The 12,603-nt window shown below is 45.6% G+C and overlaps 1 protein-coding gene across 2 annotated transcripts in view; it reads right to left on the reverse strand.

Annotated features, from left to right (window-relative positions):
- The window catches only part of LOC143328689 (uncharacterized), a 33,879-nt gene extending 21,554 nt beyond the window's left edge, over positions 1-12,325 (reverse strand). For both annotated transcript variants that reach the window (XR_013077837.1, XM_076743970.1), the window contains exon 1: positions 11,821-12,325. The gene's annotated coding sequence lies outside the window, so the exon portion shown is untranslated. The remainder of the gene's footprint in view (positions 1-11,820) is intronic.
- Between the last annotated feature and the right edge of the window lie 278 nt (positions 12,326-12,603).

Genomic DNA, 12,603 nt, shown 5'->3' on the forward strand with positions numbered 1-12,603 from the left:
AGATGCGGTAGCAATGAGCACTTCCTTGCAGGTGTTACGACCCCTTAGCTTGTGATGGTAAAGGGAACGAGCATAACCAGATGTAATAGGTAAAATAAAGTTATTTATTAAACAAAGGCTGATTAATTGTCAAAAAAGAGAACAAAACTTACTAGAGGAGACAGGGCCGAAGAGTGCTGCTCAACACAAAGAAATAAATATAACAAAAGGAGGACTCACTAAAATTGAGTTAACCACTATAAGCGTATAACAAACAACAGGAGATATTACCAAACTCTATACTTTATGGGTGTAAAACATAAATACAAAAGAGTCAGCACCCCTGTGCCTAGTGTAACCTAATACAGCGTGTTTTTCCTACCAGGCGTGCAAAATGGGATCAGTATTTGAATCTCTCCTGGCCCAGCTCCTCTCAACACAACTACAACAATACGGGCTTAGAGGCACATGTGGCAAGCCATGCATCTTGGTGACAGCCGTGCCGACTGGTGCGCTCGGCGACCTCTTAAGGTGTGGACAGCATCCCTTGATTGGTGTATGGAGGCTACGCCAATCACCAAGCTGGACAGCACAGGAGCGGGTGATGACGCAGGCCACGTCTCCCCTCCACAGGAGCCAACCACGAGTTGGAGACGACACACTGCAATCAACATAAGGAAACTACATGGCGAAAGGGTTACACACACAGGGAGGGAACGGTGGTGGCCGTAACAGCAGGTTGCAGAGAGAGAGGAACCAGACAAGTCACAAGGGGTCCTTTAAACAGAACAAGGTTACCCCCACGGGACAGGGAGTAACCAGTGACAGCAAAATGTCCCAACAGCATTGCTCCTACTGTGGTTTCACTGGGACATACCAAAGGCTCAGAAGATGTGCGTCCTGTAAAACACATTTACTGTTCTAAAACCTGTCAAGCTGAACATTGGCCTAAACACAAAAAACATTGTAACCAGCACACCAACCCTCAAGTATACCAGTGTCCACACACAAAGACAAATAAGATCGGCACCAAGAAAGAAGACAGCAAATCTCGTCTTGTCGCTCTTGTAGGGAAATGGTGTGTTGTTGAGTGCTACATACAAGGTCGCAGAACTCAAGCATTATGGGATACTGGCTCCCAAGTCTGCGTTGTTGATGAAAAGTGGAAAAAGAAACATTTGCTGCATAAGAAATTAAGAGATGTTTCAGAGTTACGTGATGCACCCCATGATCTTCAATTCACAGCTGCTAATGGGCAGAGCATGCCTTACAGGGGTTTCATTGAGGTCACTTTTGGATTAGCTGCCAAAGGATCTGACCTCAAAGAACTTGTTGTCCCCATGCTCGTGATCAAAGGTCGGCGTCTCTCACAGCCCATTCTAGGTTTTAATGTCATTGAGCAAATGATAAAATCCCGCACTACAGAACAACAGGGTGCTACAAACAGAGAACAGTTGCATGAGACATTGAGAGTAGCTTTCCCCAGCCTCAAGAAAAAGAATGTCACAGCTTTCATTGATCTGGTGACTACTGAACAGTCATGTGACTACACCGTGAACAACAAAAGAGAAAGTCATTGTGCCCAAACACAGCTCTGTTCAGATTGACTGTAAGGTGCAGACATTTCCACCGAAGACAGACACAACACTCCTCTTTGAGCCCGACATAAATCCTCAGTGGACCAAAGGTCTTGAGTTTTGTGAGACATTGGTAGAGCTCAGACGTGGAGTCTCCCCTTACATTGTTCTCGGCGTTCAAAATCCAACTGATCATGATATTGAGCTGTTAGGGAAAACTGTTGTGGGCACCTTACAGCAAGTCCAAGCTGTGTACCCAGCCGCAATTTTGGAGAGACCCAACACGTCACCCCAAGTGTCAGTGAGTCAAGTGAATGCAGAGAGTGAGCAAGTAAGCGACACTCCATGGAATCCGCCAATAGATCTGAACCATCTTACTGAACCTGAAAGAGTAGTGGTGCAGGACATGCTCCGTGAAGAATGCTCCTCCTTTTCAAAATCAGACGACGACATCGGTTGTATTCAAAAGTTGAAGTTGAGGATATGTACTTACCTGTCAGTACCAAAGCCACTGTATAAAGAGATGAAAGACTACCTGCACAACCTCATTGCACAAGGATGGGTAAAGAAATCCAACTCATCCTATGCCTCTCCAGTTGTCTGTGTAAGAAAGAAGGATGGCAGCTTACGCCTTTGCATAGACTACCGAGAACTAAACCGAAAGACCCACCCTGATAGGCAACCAATCCCCCGGGTGCAGGACATCCTTGATAGTCTTGGTGGCCACTCATGGTTCTCATTATTAGACCAAGGAAAGGCCTACCACCAGGGTTTCATGGATGGAGGAAGAAGCTGTTGCTGCAACATCCACAACCAGACCTGAGTGAGCGTCCGCGATTAGAAAAACACCACAGGTGATGCGCATGCGTCGCGTCGGCGTTGTGTCTCTCCGCCATACACCTCTGTCAAAAACTGTCTTTTTTATGAAATTTTAAGCAACTTTTTTACGTCATATTTTTTAGAATCTTGTTTCTTTTTAACTACTCCTCCTAACCAGAGAAACGATTTTAGTAATCAGACGCCGTGATCTCAGGTAAATTAAACTAGCTGAGCACAGCTCAGCCGGCCATGGCTCCACTTACCTCGCCATCCGGCTGTCAAAGCTGTTTCGCACCCTGCTCGGCTGCTGACTCCACACAGCGCGCTACTACGGCCCCGGCCGCGGGTTCCACTCCACCCGCTGCTGCTTCTGCCCTGGCCGCTGCTACTGCTGCCCCGATACTCGGCTCTACGCAGGTCGCGGCTACCGCACCGGCCGCTGGTTCCGCTCTATCCGCCTTTCCGGAGGACCCCTGGTTCCAGCTCGGGGCTAAACCCAAGGTCCCAGTCAGCTCCACTCCTTTACACCCGGACACCTGGGTGGTTGTCGGCGATCGCAAAAAGAGGGAGAGGCCGTCACGTCACACTCCCACAACCTGTGACATCCAGCTACAAAATCGCTACGACATCCTGGACTCACTCGAATTTCCACCACTGGCTGGGAACCTGGGGCCTTCTCCTTCACCTCCCAGGATTTTAAACGATTTCAGCGGATCTCCACCGCTCCCGCCTGTCCTGGTGAGCGCACCTGGGTGAACCACTCGCCCCACACCCCGCCGAACACGGCTGAATTTCACCCCGGCTCCGCGGGGCTCTTCTTCTGTCGGCCCTCCATCATCTGCTCCTACACCGAGTGCACAGTCCCATCCTCCGCCACTGACGGCCGGTAGCGCTCAGGTCGCTGGACATGCCACTTCGAAGCCTCATCGGTCCACATCCCGGTCCACGACAGCCTCTGCCCGACGTCGGATCCTGAAGGAGGCCGTGCTCCGGCGCTCCGGTGGTCTTCCTCGTCCGGACCCAGTGGGGAATCCCTCTCCCAGGCTTGGCAAAGCATCCTCCACACCGCATCCGTCTGTCCGGACGCACAGTGCAGACCATGGATCATCCAGCCACGGGACCTCACAATCTCCACCACCTCGTCCCCTCTTCCCTCCAACCACTTTAGTAGTGGGTGATTCAATAACCCGGGGAATTCGCTTTTTCAACGCAGCCACTCACTGCTTTCCAGGAGCCACAGTCCCGGTTATCCTGGAGAAACTTCCGGGTCTGCTGCGGTCACTCCCAGCCTCCATCAGCCGCATCTTAGTACACGTAGGCTGCGTTGACACCGCTCAGACACCGTCTGAGCTGATCAAAAGGGATTTTAATAACCTTTTTAGCTTTTTAAACAACTGTGGTAAGTCCATTTTTATCAGCGGTCCTCTTCCCACACTGTCCCATCATGGAGCATGGCGCTTCAGCAAGCTCCTCTATTTGAACACTTGGCTACAGTCCGCCTGCAGAGCTTTTAACGTTGGTTTTATTGACAATTTTAACCTGTTTTGGAACCGTCCCTCCTTTTACAGGGCCGACGGAGTTCACCCCAACAGGCTTGGCAGCCAAATGCTAACGTCTAATATTCACCACGCCATCCAGTATGCCCCACGAGATTGACTGTTTACCTGCCACACCCCCTCCCCAGATTCTTCTTCTCCGCCTACACCAGCTGCTTATGGCACTATTGCACTCACTAGCCTCCCCGACAGTCCACAGTTGTCACTACCAGCTAAACCGGACAATATTCCCATACAAACCATTACAGGCAGACGTTTTCCCCGGACTCATAGACAGAGTGCTTTTAACAGAGACAACCTCGTACACCCGGACATTTTATCTCCCTGTGGTCATACGCGCACGTTCAGCACTAACATTAACCTGGCAGTGCTGAACGTGCGCTCTCTTTTAAACAAATCTTTTATCATAAATGACCTGATTTTAGACAGACAAGTTAGATGGGTTACTTTTAACAGAGACATGGCTTGGCACTGAGGCACCAGTGGTTCTCACCGAGGCATCCCCACCAAATTTTAACTTTTTATTCTCCACCAGGGGAGGCAAGCGAGGAGGTGGGACTGCATCAATTTTTAATAATATTTTAATGTCAAAGGAAGTTTATTTTAACAGCTACTCATCTTTTGAGTACCATGCCTTTGTTTTTAGCAGTCCTCCTGTTCTCTGTATCACTGTTTATAGACCACCCCATCATTCCACTGCTTTTATCAGAGAATTTTCAGAGCTCTTATCTGTTTTTAGCCTCTCGGTCGTTTTTCTTTTTTCAATTTTATTTTAGGTCTTAGGTCTCATATTCTATTGTCTTTTAGGTTTCAGGTCTTTTTATTCCATTGTCTTTTACGTTTTAGCTCCAGTGTCTCCTCATGGGGGGCCTCCACGCTGGGAGGTGTGTCTGGCCTGCCCGCTGGGTCATCGTCCTGGGGACTCCTTGGGCCCGGAGGACTGGGGGGCTCTGCCCTGCGTGTGGAGTCCATCCCGGTCTATCTGGGTCAGGGGTCTCTGTTACGGCGGTGCTCCCTGTGGGCTGTGTCCCCTTGCAGTGTGGATGAGCTCCCCATGGCTGGTTTTTTCCTCTCTTGATTCCTCAGTGCCCTGCCATGTTATTATACCGACAGCTACGTTGGGGTGTGTGTGTGTTTGTGTGTGTGTGTGTGTGTGTGTGTGTGTGTGTGGGGTCGTGTGGTTGCATACTATTTTGCATTATCATGGGTGGGTGTATGTATTTGTGTGTGTCTGTGTGGTTGTGTTCTATTTTCTATTATCATGTTTTTATCCTTTGTCAAGCACCTTGTGTTGCATTTTTATGTATGAAAGGTGCTATACAAATAAAGTTTGACTGCATGTGTTACTCCATGGGGTCTCTATGAATGGATCAGAATTCCATTCGGGCTAATGAACGCACCCGCAGCCTTCCAGCCTGTATGGAGGAGTGTCTGGAGGACATGCAAGATAACATCTGCGTGCCCTACTTGGATGATATGCTGGTGTACAGTCAATCATTTGAGGATCACGTAAACCACGTCAGGAGAGTCCTCCAGTTGCTAAGACGGTACGGGATCAAACTAAAACCCAGCAAGTGTGAGCTATTCAAACGTGAGGTCCGCTATCTGGGGAGGATCGTTTCAGCTGAAGGTAGCAAAATCGATCCAGCGGACACCATAGCTGTATGAGCCTTGAAAGATAAGAGACCAAGCAATGTAGGAGAACTACGAGGTATCATGGGCTTGTTAAGCTATTACAGACAGTACATAAAGGATTTCTCCCGCATTGCAGGGCCTCTTTATGACCTGTTAAAAGGGACAACAGAACAAAATGATGCACAGCAAAACAGGATAAATACAAGACGAGTTACAGGAAAGAGAAAAGGAGTGCCGTCACACAGACCAATTGTGTGGACTCAGGAACACCAACGCGTCCTAGAGCGGCTAATAGACTGTCTGGTTGAGCCACCAGTCCTTGGGTTCCCAGACTTCTCACAACCATTTGTCCTTCACACAGATGCCTCCAACCAAGGCCTTGGGGCAGTTCTTTACCAATGACAGGACAATAAGCTTCGTGTGATAGCCTATGGGTCTAGAACACTGACTGCTGCTGAACGGAATTACCATCTCCATTCGGGAAAATTGGAATTTCTCACCTTAAAGTGGGCAATCACAGAAAAATTTCGAGATTACCTGTTTTATGCACCTAAATTCACAGTGTTCAGCAATAACAATCCACTTACATATGTCTTGTCAAGTGCCAAGCTCAATGCAACGGGATGCAGATGGGTAGCAGAGCTTGCAGACTTTCATTTTACGATCCGATACTGTCCAGGCAAAGAAAATGTGGATGCTGACAGTCTGTCAAGAATGCCTGTGAATATTGAGGACATGATGAGTCAGTGTACTGAAGAATTGACATCAGCCTGTGTAGCAGCAACAACTCAAGCTATTGAAACCCAAGACTACAGTTCACCATGGGTCTGTCCAGTGCTTACCTCTCTTGAATGTACAGAAGTGAGCGCAGAGACTCACAAACCATTCTCAGCTGTTGAGATTCAACAAGCTCAGCAAGATGACAAAAACATTGGCCCTGTAATACAGTGCAAAGTGAGAAACAACAAGCCATCAGGACATGAATTCAGTACCTTCAGTATGCAAAGCAAGTGTCTACTGTGTGAATGGGAGAGACTTCACATTGATGAAGATGGCATTCTCCACAGGAAAACAGCAAATAGGACACAGCTTGTCTTGCCAGAGCGGTATAAGTCCACAGTGCTGAAAGAGTTGCATAATGAAATGCGCCATCAGGGCATTGATCGAACCACATCACTAATCAGAGACAGATTCTTTTGGCCGTACATGCAAAAAGAAATCAAGCATTATGTGACCAAGACATGTACCTGCCTGAAACAAAAGACACCATGCAAAGAGACTCGAGCACCTTTGACCAGTATCATCACCATGCAACCATTTGAACTAGTGTCGATAGATTTTCTCCACTTGGACAAATGTAGTGGCAGGTATGAGAACATATTGGTAATCGTTGACCACTTTACCCGTTTTGTGCAAGCTTATGCTACTACCTCCAAGTCTGCCAAAACAGTTGCTGATTACATATTCAATGACTATGCCCTGAAGTTTGGACTGCCAACCCGGATACACCATGATCAAGGCGGCAAATTTGAGAACCAGCTCTTCGCCCAGCTTAAAAAGTACTGCGGTGTATTAGGATCACGAACTACACCCCCCTACCACCCACAAGGGAATGGGCAAGTCGAACGCTTTAATCGGACGTTGCTACAAATGCTAAAGTCACTTACCGATAAACAGAAGATGAACTGGAAAGAATCCTTGAACAAGTTAATCTTTGCATATAACTGCACAAGATGTGAGGTAACAGGTTTCTCCCCTTTTTACCTGTTATTCGGAAGGTCCCCAAGGTTACTTGTTGATCTCTTGTTTGGCCTTGTTTGTAAGGGGAAGCTGACCATGAAGCATATATGGAAAAATGGAAAAGAGAGATGCAGGAAGCATATGAAATTGTACAAGAGAACACAAAGAAGTCAGCAGAGAGAGGCAAAAGACATTATGATGGAAAAGTGAGAAGTTTCGTGTTGTACCCCGGTGATTGTGTCCTTGTTAAGAATCTGACACCCAGGGGAGGCACTGGAAAGCTCCGCAATCACTGGGAAGAAATGATTCATACTGTGATACGCCAGGTTGGAGACAACATTCCATATATGAAGTCAAACTTGAGCAGGGAAGAGGAAGGTCGAGAATCCTACATTGTAACCTGTTACTACCGTGTGATCACTTACCTTTAGAAAATCCTCCAAAAGCATCATCCAAGCAAAGGAAAGGGATGATGGAAACAGCTGCAGAAAATATAGATCAAGAAGAGGAAGACGATGAAGAGGAATGTGGGTACTTTTACCAGCCAGTAGTACAACCTCAAATGCCCATTGCAGATTTGAACCCTGAGCATGCTGACACACAAGAGGATAATGACGAAGAAACATCTGTGTTGAGCACTGATGGGCCACTGGTTGAAGATAGGCCCTTAACAACACATATGACCCTGAGACACAGCCTGAGGATGTGCTGCACGAAGAGAGTGATCAGAATGAGAATGAGCAAACAGCTGAAGACTCACTGGATGAGATTCCCATACCCCTGCATCCAGATTCAGGTGAAGTCAGAGAGCGAGGACATGACTTGCCGAGGAGAGAAAGGAGAGCTCCTAAGGTCTTTACCTATGACCAACTTGGGACCCCAGCATACTATAGTACAGCACAAGCAAATGAAATGTTTTACCAACAGCCCATGAGAGGTCCAGCCAGTGACAATGTGGGCAAGTCCATTCCAAGTCTATCAACCCTTATTCATGCAGGGATATTACACGTGAAACAGATAGGAAAGGTCAAGCACAGAAGTAGACTGTTAAAAGTCACTAGATTTTGTGAAATGATGTAAGACTATGTGTTGTCCATATTTACTGTCATTCTTAAAACAGTCAATGCCTTGTTATCAACCTCAAAACACAGTTGAGACAACTAGGTTTCAGGATTTCAGGATTTGTCCACAAGTATAGCGATGTCGGGACGACATCTAATTTTGCGGGGGAGTGTGTGATAGATTGATTTTTGTTTGAAAGCCAATCATTGATTGTTTGAATATGCAAATTTGTTTAGCACGTAAACAGTTATTAAAAACGTCCTTAAAATGTAAAAGCCCTGCAAAAGGGATTGAAATGTGAAAAACAGTTGGTATGATGGGGAAGACGTTGAGAAAACGTGGAGGTGCCTATCTGTACTTCATAATTGACTTGTTGGCTCTGTGTAGGGTCAGATCTGTGATTGATTAGTTATGCCTGCAGAGTCCATGAGGGGGAACTCTTAGCGCGATGCCTCATTCTCAATGAAGCTGCCAGAGAAAAAGCATGGAGTCTGAGCACCTTCATTCATATGTTTTGGTCTGTCGACATATCAACTGAAATTTGTGTGGTTTAAGGATAGTTTTTAGATTGTTTACTGTTAATTGACATACCGTTAAGCAGCTAGCTGAGCTCCGTTTTTGCAGTGGCTAGCGCTGAGTGACTTGTGGCTAGCACAGCTACAACACGTGCTATGTGCAGTTTGACTGTGCTTGTTTCAGTAAAACACACATTTAGTAAAGTTACTAGTGTTTACATGTGTGAGTAACTTTTGTCACGTTTATGTGTGTTTGAAAGATAATGTGTGCTCATTATTGAAGTGTGTGAATGTGACAAGAAACATGAAGTAACACAGAAGAGACACATTGTTGTAAATGCTTTAGAGGATATTTTATTTTGCTGTACATTGGGGTTTTATAATGTGAGTTCATGTTTATTGGTTTATGGACTATTTTCATGAATACTTACCTCATGTCTTATTTTACTTGTGAAAGAGATCTGAAGGAAAGATTAAATCAGAAATTGGGTTTGTAATGTGAAAAATAAGCATACTGCTGTTATAAAATGTTACATGTAAAGAAAAACTGTACCTCTGTAAATAATTTTGAAAAACAATACAATTCTCAATGAAGCAGCCAGAGAAAAAGCATCGCGTCTGAGCACCTTCATTCATATCTCCCTTTTCAGGCTGTAACATGAGCAGGAGTGCAGGTGGGCCATGAGAATAACGCCTTCAACACTGAAGGCTATGCAATTTTCTTTAATCATCAACTCTTTTGCATGTCACAGGAATAAATTACATCTGCCAAGGGAGGTCGTCGACATGGTAGCGCGCATCGTGGCCTCCGATGCGCACCCCGGCTGCGCTCTCCCGGTCGCGGTAAGGGTGACAGTGGCTCTAACCTTCTGACATCATTTTCCCTGCAACACCTGAGAGCCAGCTGGAAACTGAGCGAGGGTTCTTGTTGAAATTTGGATTCCCCGGGGTCCTTGGAGCAATCGACTGCACTCGTGCAGTTGCGCGCCCCAGAGACCCAAGCCCACATTTATGTGAACCTAAGGGGGTCCATTCCATCAACATCCAGGTGATCTGTGACTCAAATTGCCTGGTGACAAACGTGTATGCCAATTTCCCCAGGTCGGCACATGACTCGTTCATCCTGGCGAATTCTAGCATCCCTACAGTCTTTCAGGTGGACACCCCTCTGGATGAGGGGATGGCTCAGTCATCCTCAAAACTTGCCATGCAGCTCGCCAGCGGCGTTTTTAAAGGTGAGGTGAGGAGCTGGTGTGATTGGTGAAGACTGGACTCGGCAGTGTCAAACCCACTCCACGCCTTCACCCCTCCCTCCTTCCGAGTTGCACTGCTGGGTGGGACAGAGATGAGAAGGCGGGAGTAGTTGCGCCCGTAGCGCAGTGCACGAAAATACCAAAGTCTGCGCCGCCATGCCCCATTGGCGAAGCGCACCTGACTTTGCGCTGCGCCTCTGCCGCGCCGGGTGGTTGCACATGAAAGTTTAAGGTTTGATAACTTGGTCATTTTTTTCTCTGGCCTCTACAGGCCTCTACTTAAACATTTTTAGATTAGTACATAACTGCTTGCTCACACAGTCCTTGAGCTACTCACTGATACTTCTAAATATTTGTTTGTACAATACAAGCTCTTTACATACTCATTATGTGACATTGACTTGTGGGGTTCTTTAAGTGTCCACTGTCCCCTCATTACAGATGAAGAAAGGTTAACAAAATAAATAAGTAATTGAACTTGTATATGGCCAACAAGGTTTTTCTATCTATTCTGGACACCCGATAACTGCATGTGATAAGTTTACAACCACTTCTACAACAACAACAACAACAATAATAATAACAATAACAATACAAATGTGCACACTTCAGAGTTAAAATTCAAACTAATATCAGGACTGAAGTGTGTGTTGAAATCAAGACACTGTTATTTACTGAGTTTTCTTCCAAAAATTTGTTCATGCATAAAATAAAGCAGAGTGAAAGCTGAATTTTAAGTAAACGTGCTATTATGATGTGTTAATATGCTGAGGACTGCCACAAGCTCTCAAACCAAAGATGCCTTCTCCAAAGCACATTAATGTTGTAACTAAATACTACCAAACAAGGCAACTTTTCAACTTGTAACTGTAAACACTTTGGCAAAAGTTTTTGAGAGTAATGATAATGCATTGTGCAAAATTCGTAAACACACTGCACTGAGCAGCATTAGACATGAGTGCATCCCAATAGTCCAATAACATTTCGAAAATAGTCTGCACTATATGACTCTTGATGCGGGCCTAGTACATAAAGATTGGAAACTAAAGACTAAGGCTAACCATGTCCTGACTCCAGCTTTGTATTTAACATACCCAACATGACAATGATTGTTATGATATTGTTAAACTGTTGTAACTCATCATTCTCAGAAAGAATTTAAAAAATAGCTGCAGAGTGATTCTGATCAAATGAATGGCTGACTGGATTCATATTACGTCATGAGAATGTGTAGTGGCTTAAAGCATCACGAAGCAAGTTCTAGGATCCAGACAGCAACAAGTCCATGTTTGCTAACAGTGACCATCGTAATTGAAACTTGAATTTTGCAAATGTGTTTGCTTTCAGGCGCTGTTCAGGTGCCAATTTTATGACATTTAACTTCATAACCTTGTGTACAATATTCTAATTTACCATTTACCATTCTGGCACACATAGATAGCAGCCATGGGAAATTTTCAGACACTGACTCATTCAAGGGAATGACATGCAGGAACTCTAGGTGTGAACATCTTCTGCACACCGTTCGTACAATAATATTCACACCCAGGAACAACAGATGCACTTACAGTATGCTTACACAAGCAGATGCAATAAGAAATAAATACATGCACACATACAAGATCAATGTAAACCCCAGGAAAGAAAAAAAAAAGGTTTTAAACATTTTTATCCAAAGTCTTACCTTTCACAAAAAAATACTTGCCGCTGAGGCTCTACCCTCCGCTCTTTCCTTTCCCTTTCAGATGTATCGGGGGATGGTTGCAGTTCCTTAGAAAGCCTTCATCCTCATCCTCCTCACATCCACATCCACCTCTCCCTTTCTCTCTATCTTTAACTCCATTCACTGAGCTGCCTCTGATCCCTCACTGCTCTCCTCCACAGCTTCCTCTTCTGTCTTTCCTTTGTCTCAGCAGCCCCCAGCTGTGCACAAGATGGAGGAGACCTTGAGATAATCTTCTCCTACATCTGATTACAAATGTGAGAATGCAATCTTAAAATCCCTGCTCAGTAAGAGAGAGTCAAGCTGGTTAGTGGCTGGCTCATCCAGCTGTAGTGGGAGACGGATGGAGGGGGTGGGGGAATGATGATGAGTGGCAATAGTCAGGCATCCAGCGTCATTGTCCCTCGACCTAGGAAGAGGGGAGCAGGACTGATGCATCAATAAATGTGTGCACTAGAGAGAAAATAAAGATGGAGAATGAGTGTCTCCATTCTCCACTCATTTTTATTATTGCTCACAAACATGCTCAGTTCCACTCTGAGCTCAGTTACTGGTTTGGTTTCATACTCTGTTGTTCTATTGCTCAAGCTCCCTTTAACCCTCACACTAACACCAACCCACTCTCTATCACTATCCCTGTTGCTATGGAAACAGCAGTACTCAATGGGCCTGTATGTTTTTTTCAGCTGGCAATGAGACAACAGACAGGCAAAACAAATCAGCTGGGAACTGCTGGTGGTTGAC

This window comes from Chaetodon auriga, chromosome 11 (assembly GCF_051107435.1).
Source record: "Chaetodon auriga isolate fChaAug3 chromosome 11, fChaAug3.hap1, whole genome shotgun sequence".
Classification (NCBI taxonomy): domain Eukaryota; kingdom Metazoa; phylum Chordata; class Actinopteri; order Chaetodontiformes; family Chaetodontidae; genus Chaetodon; species Chaetodon auriga.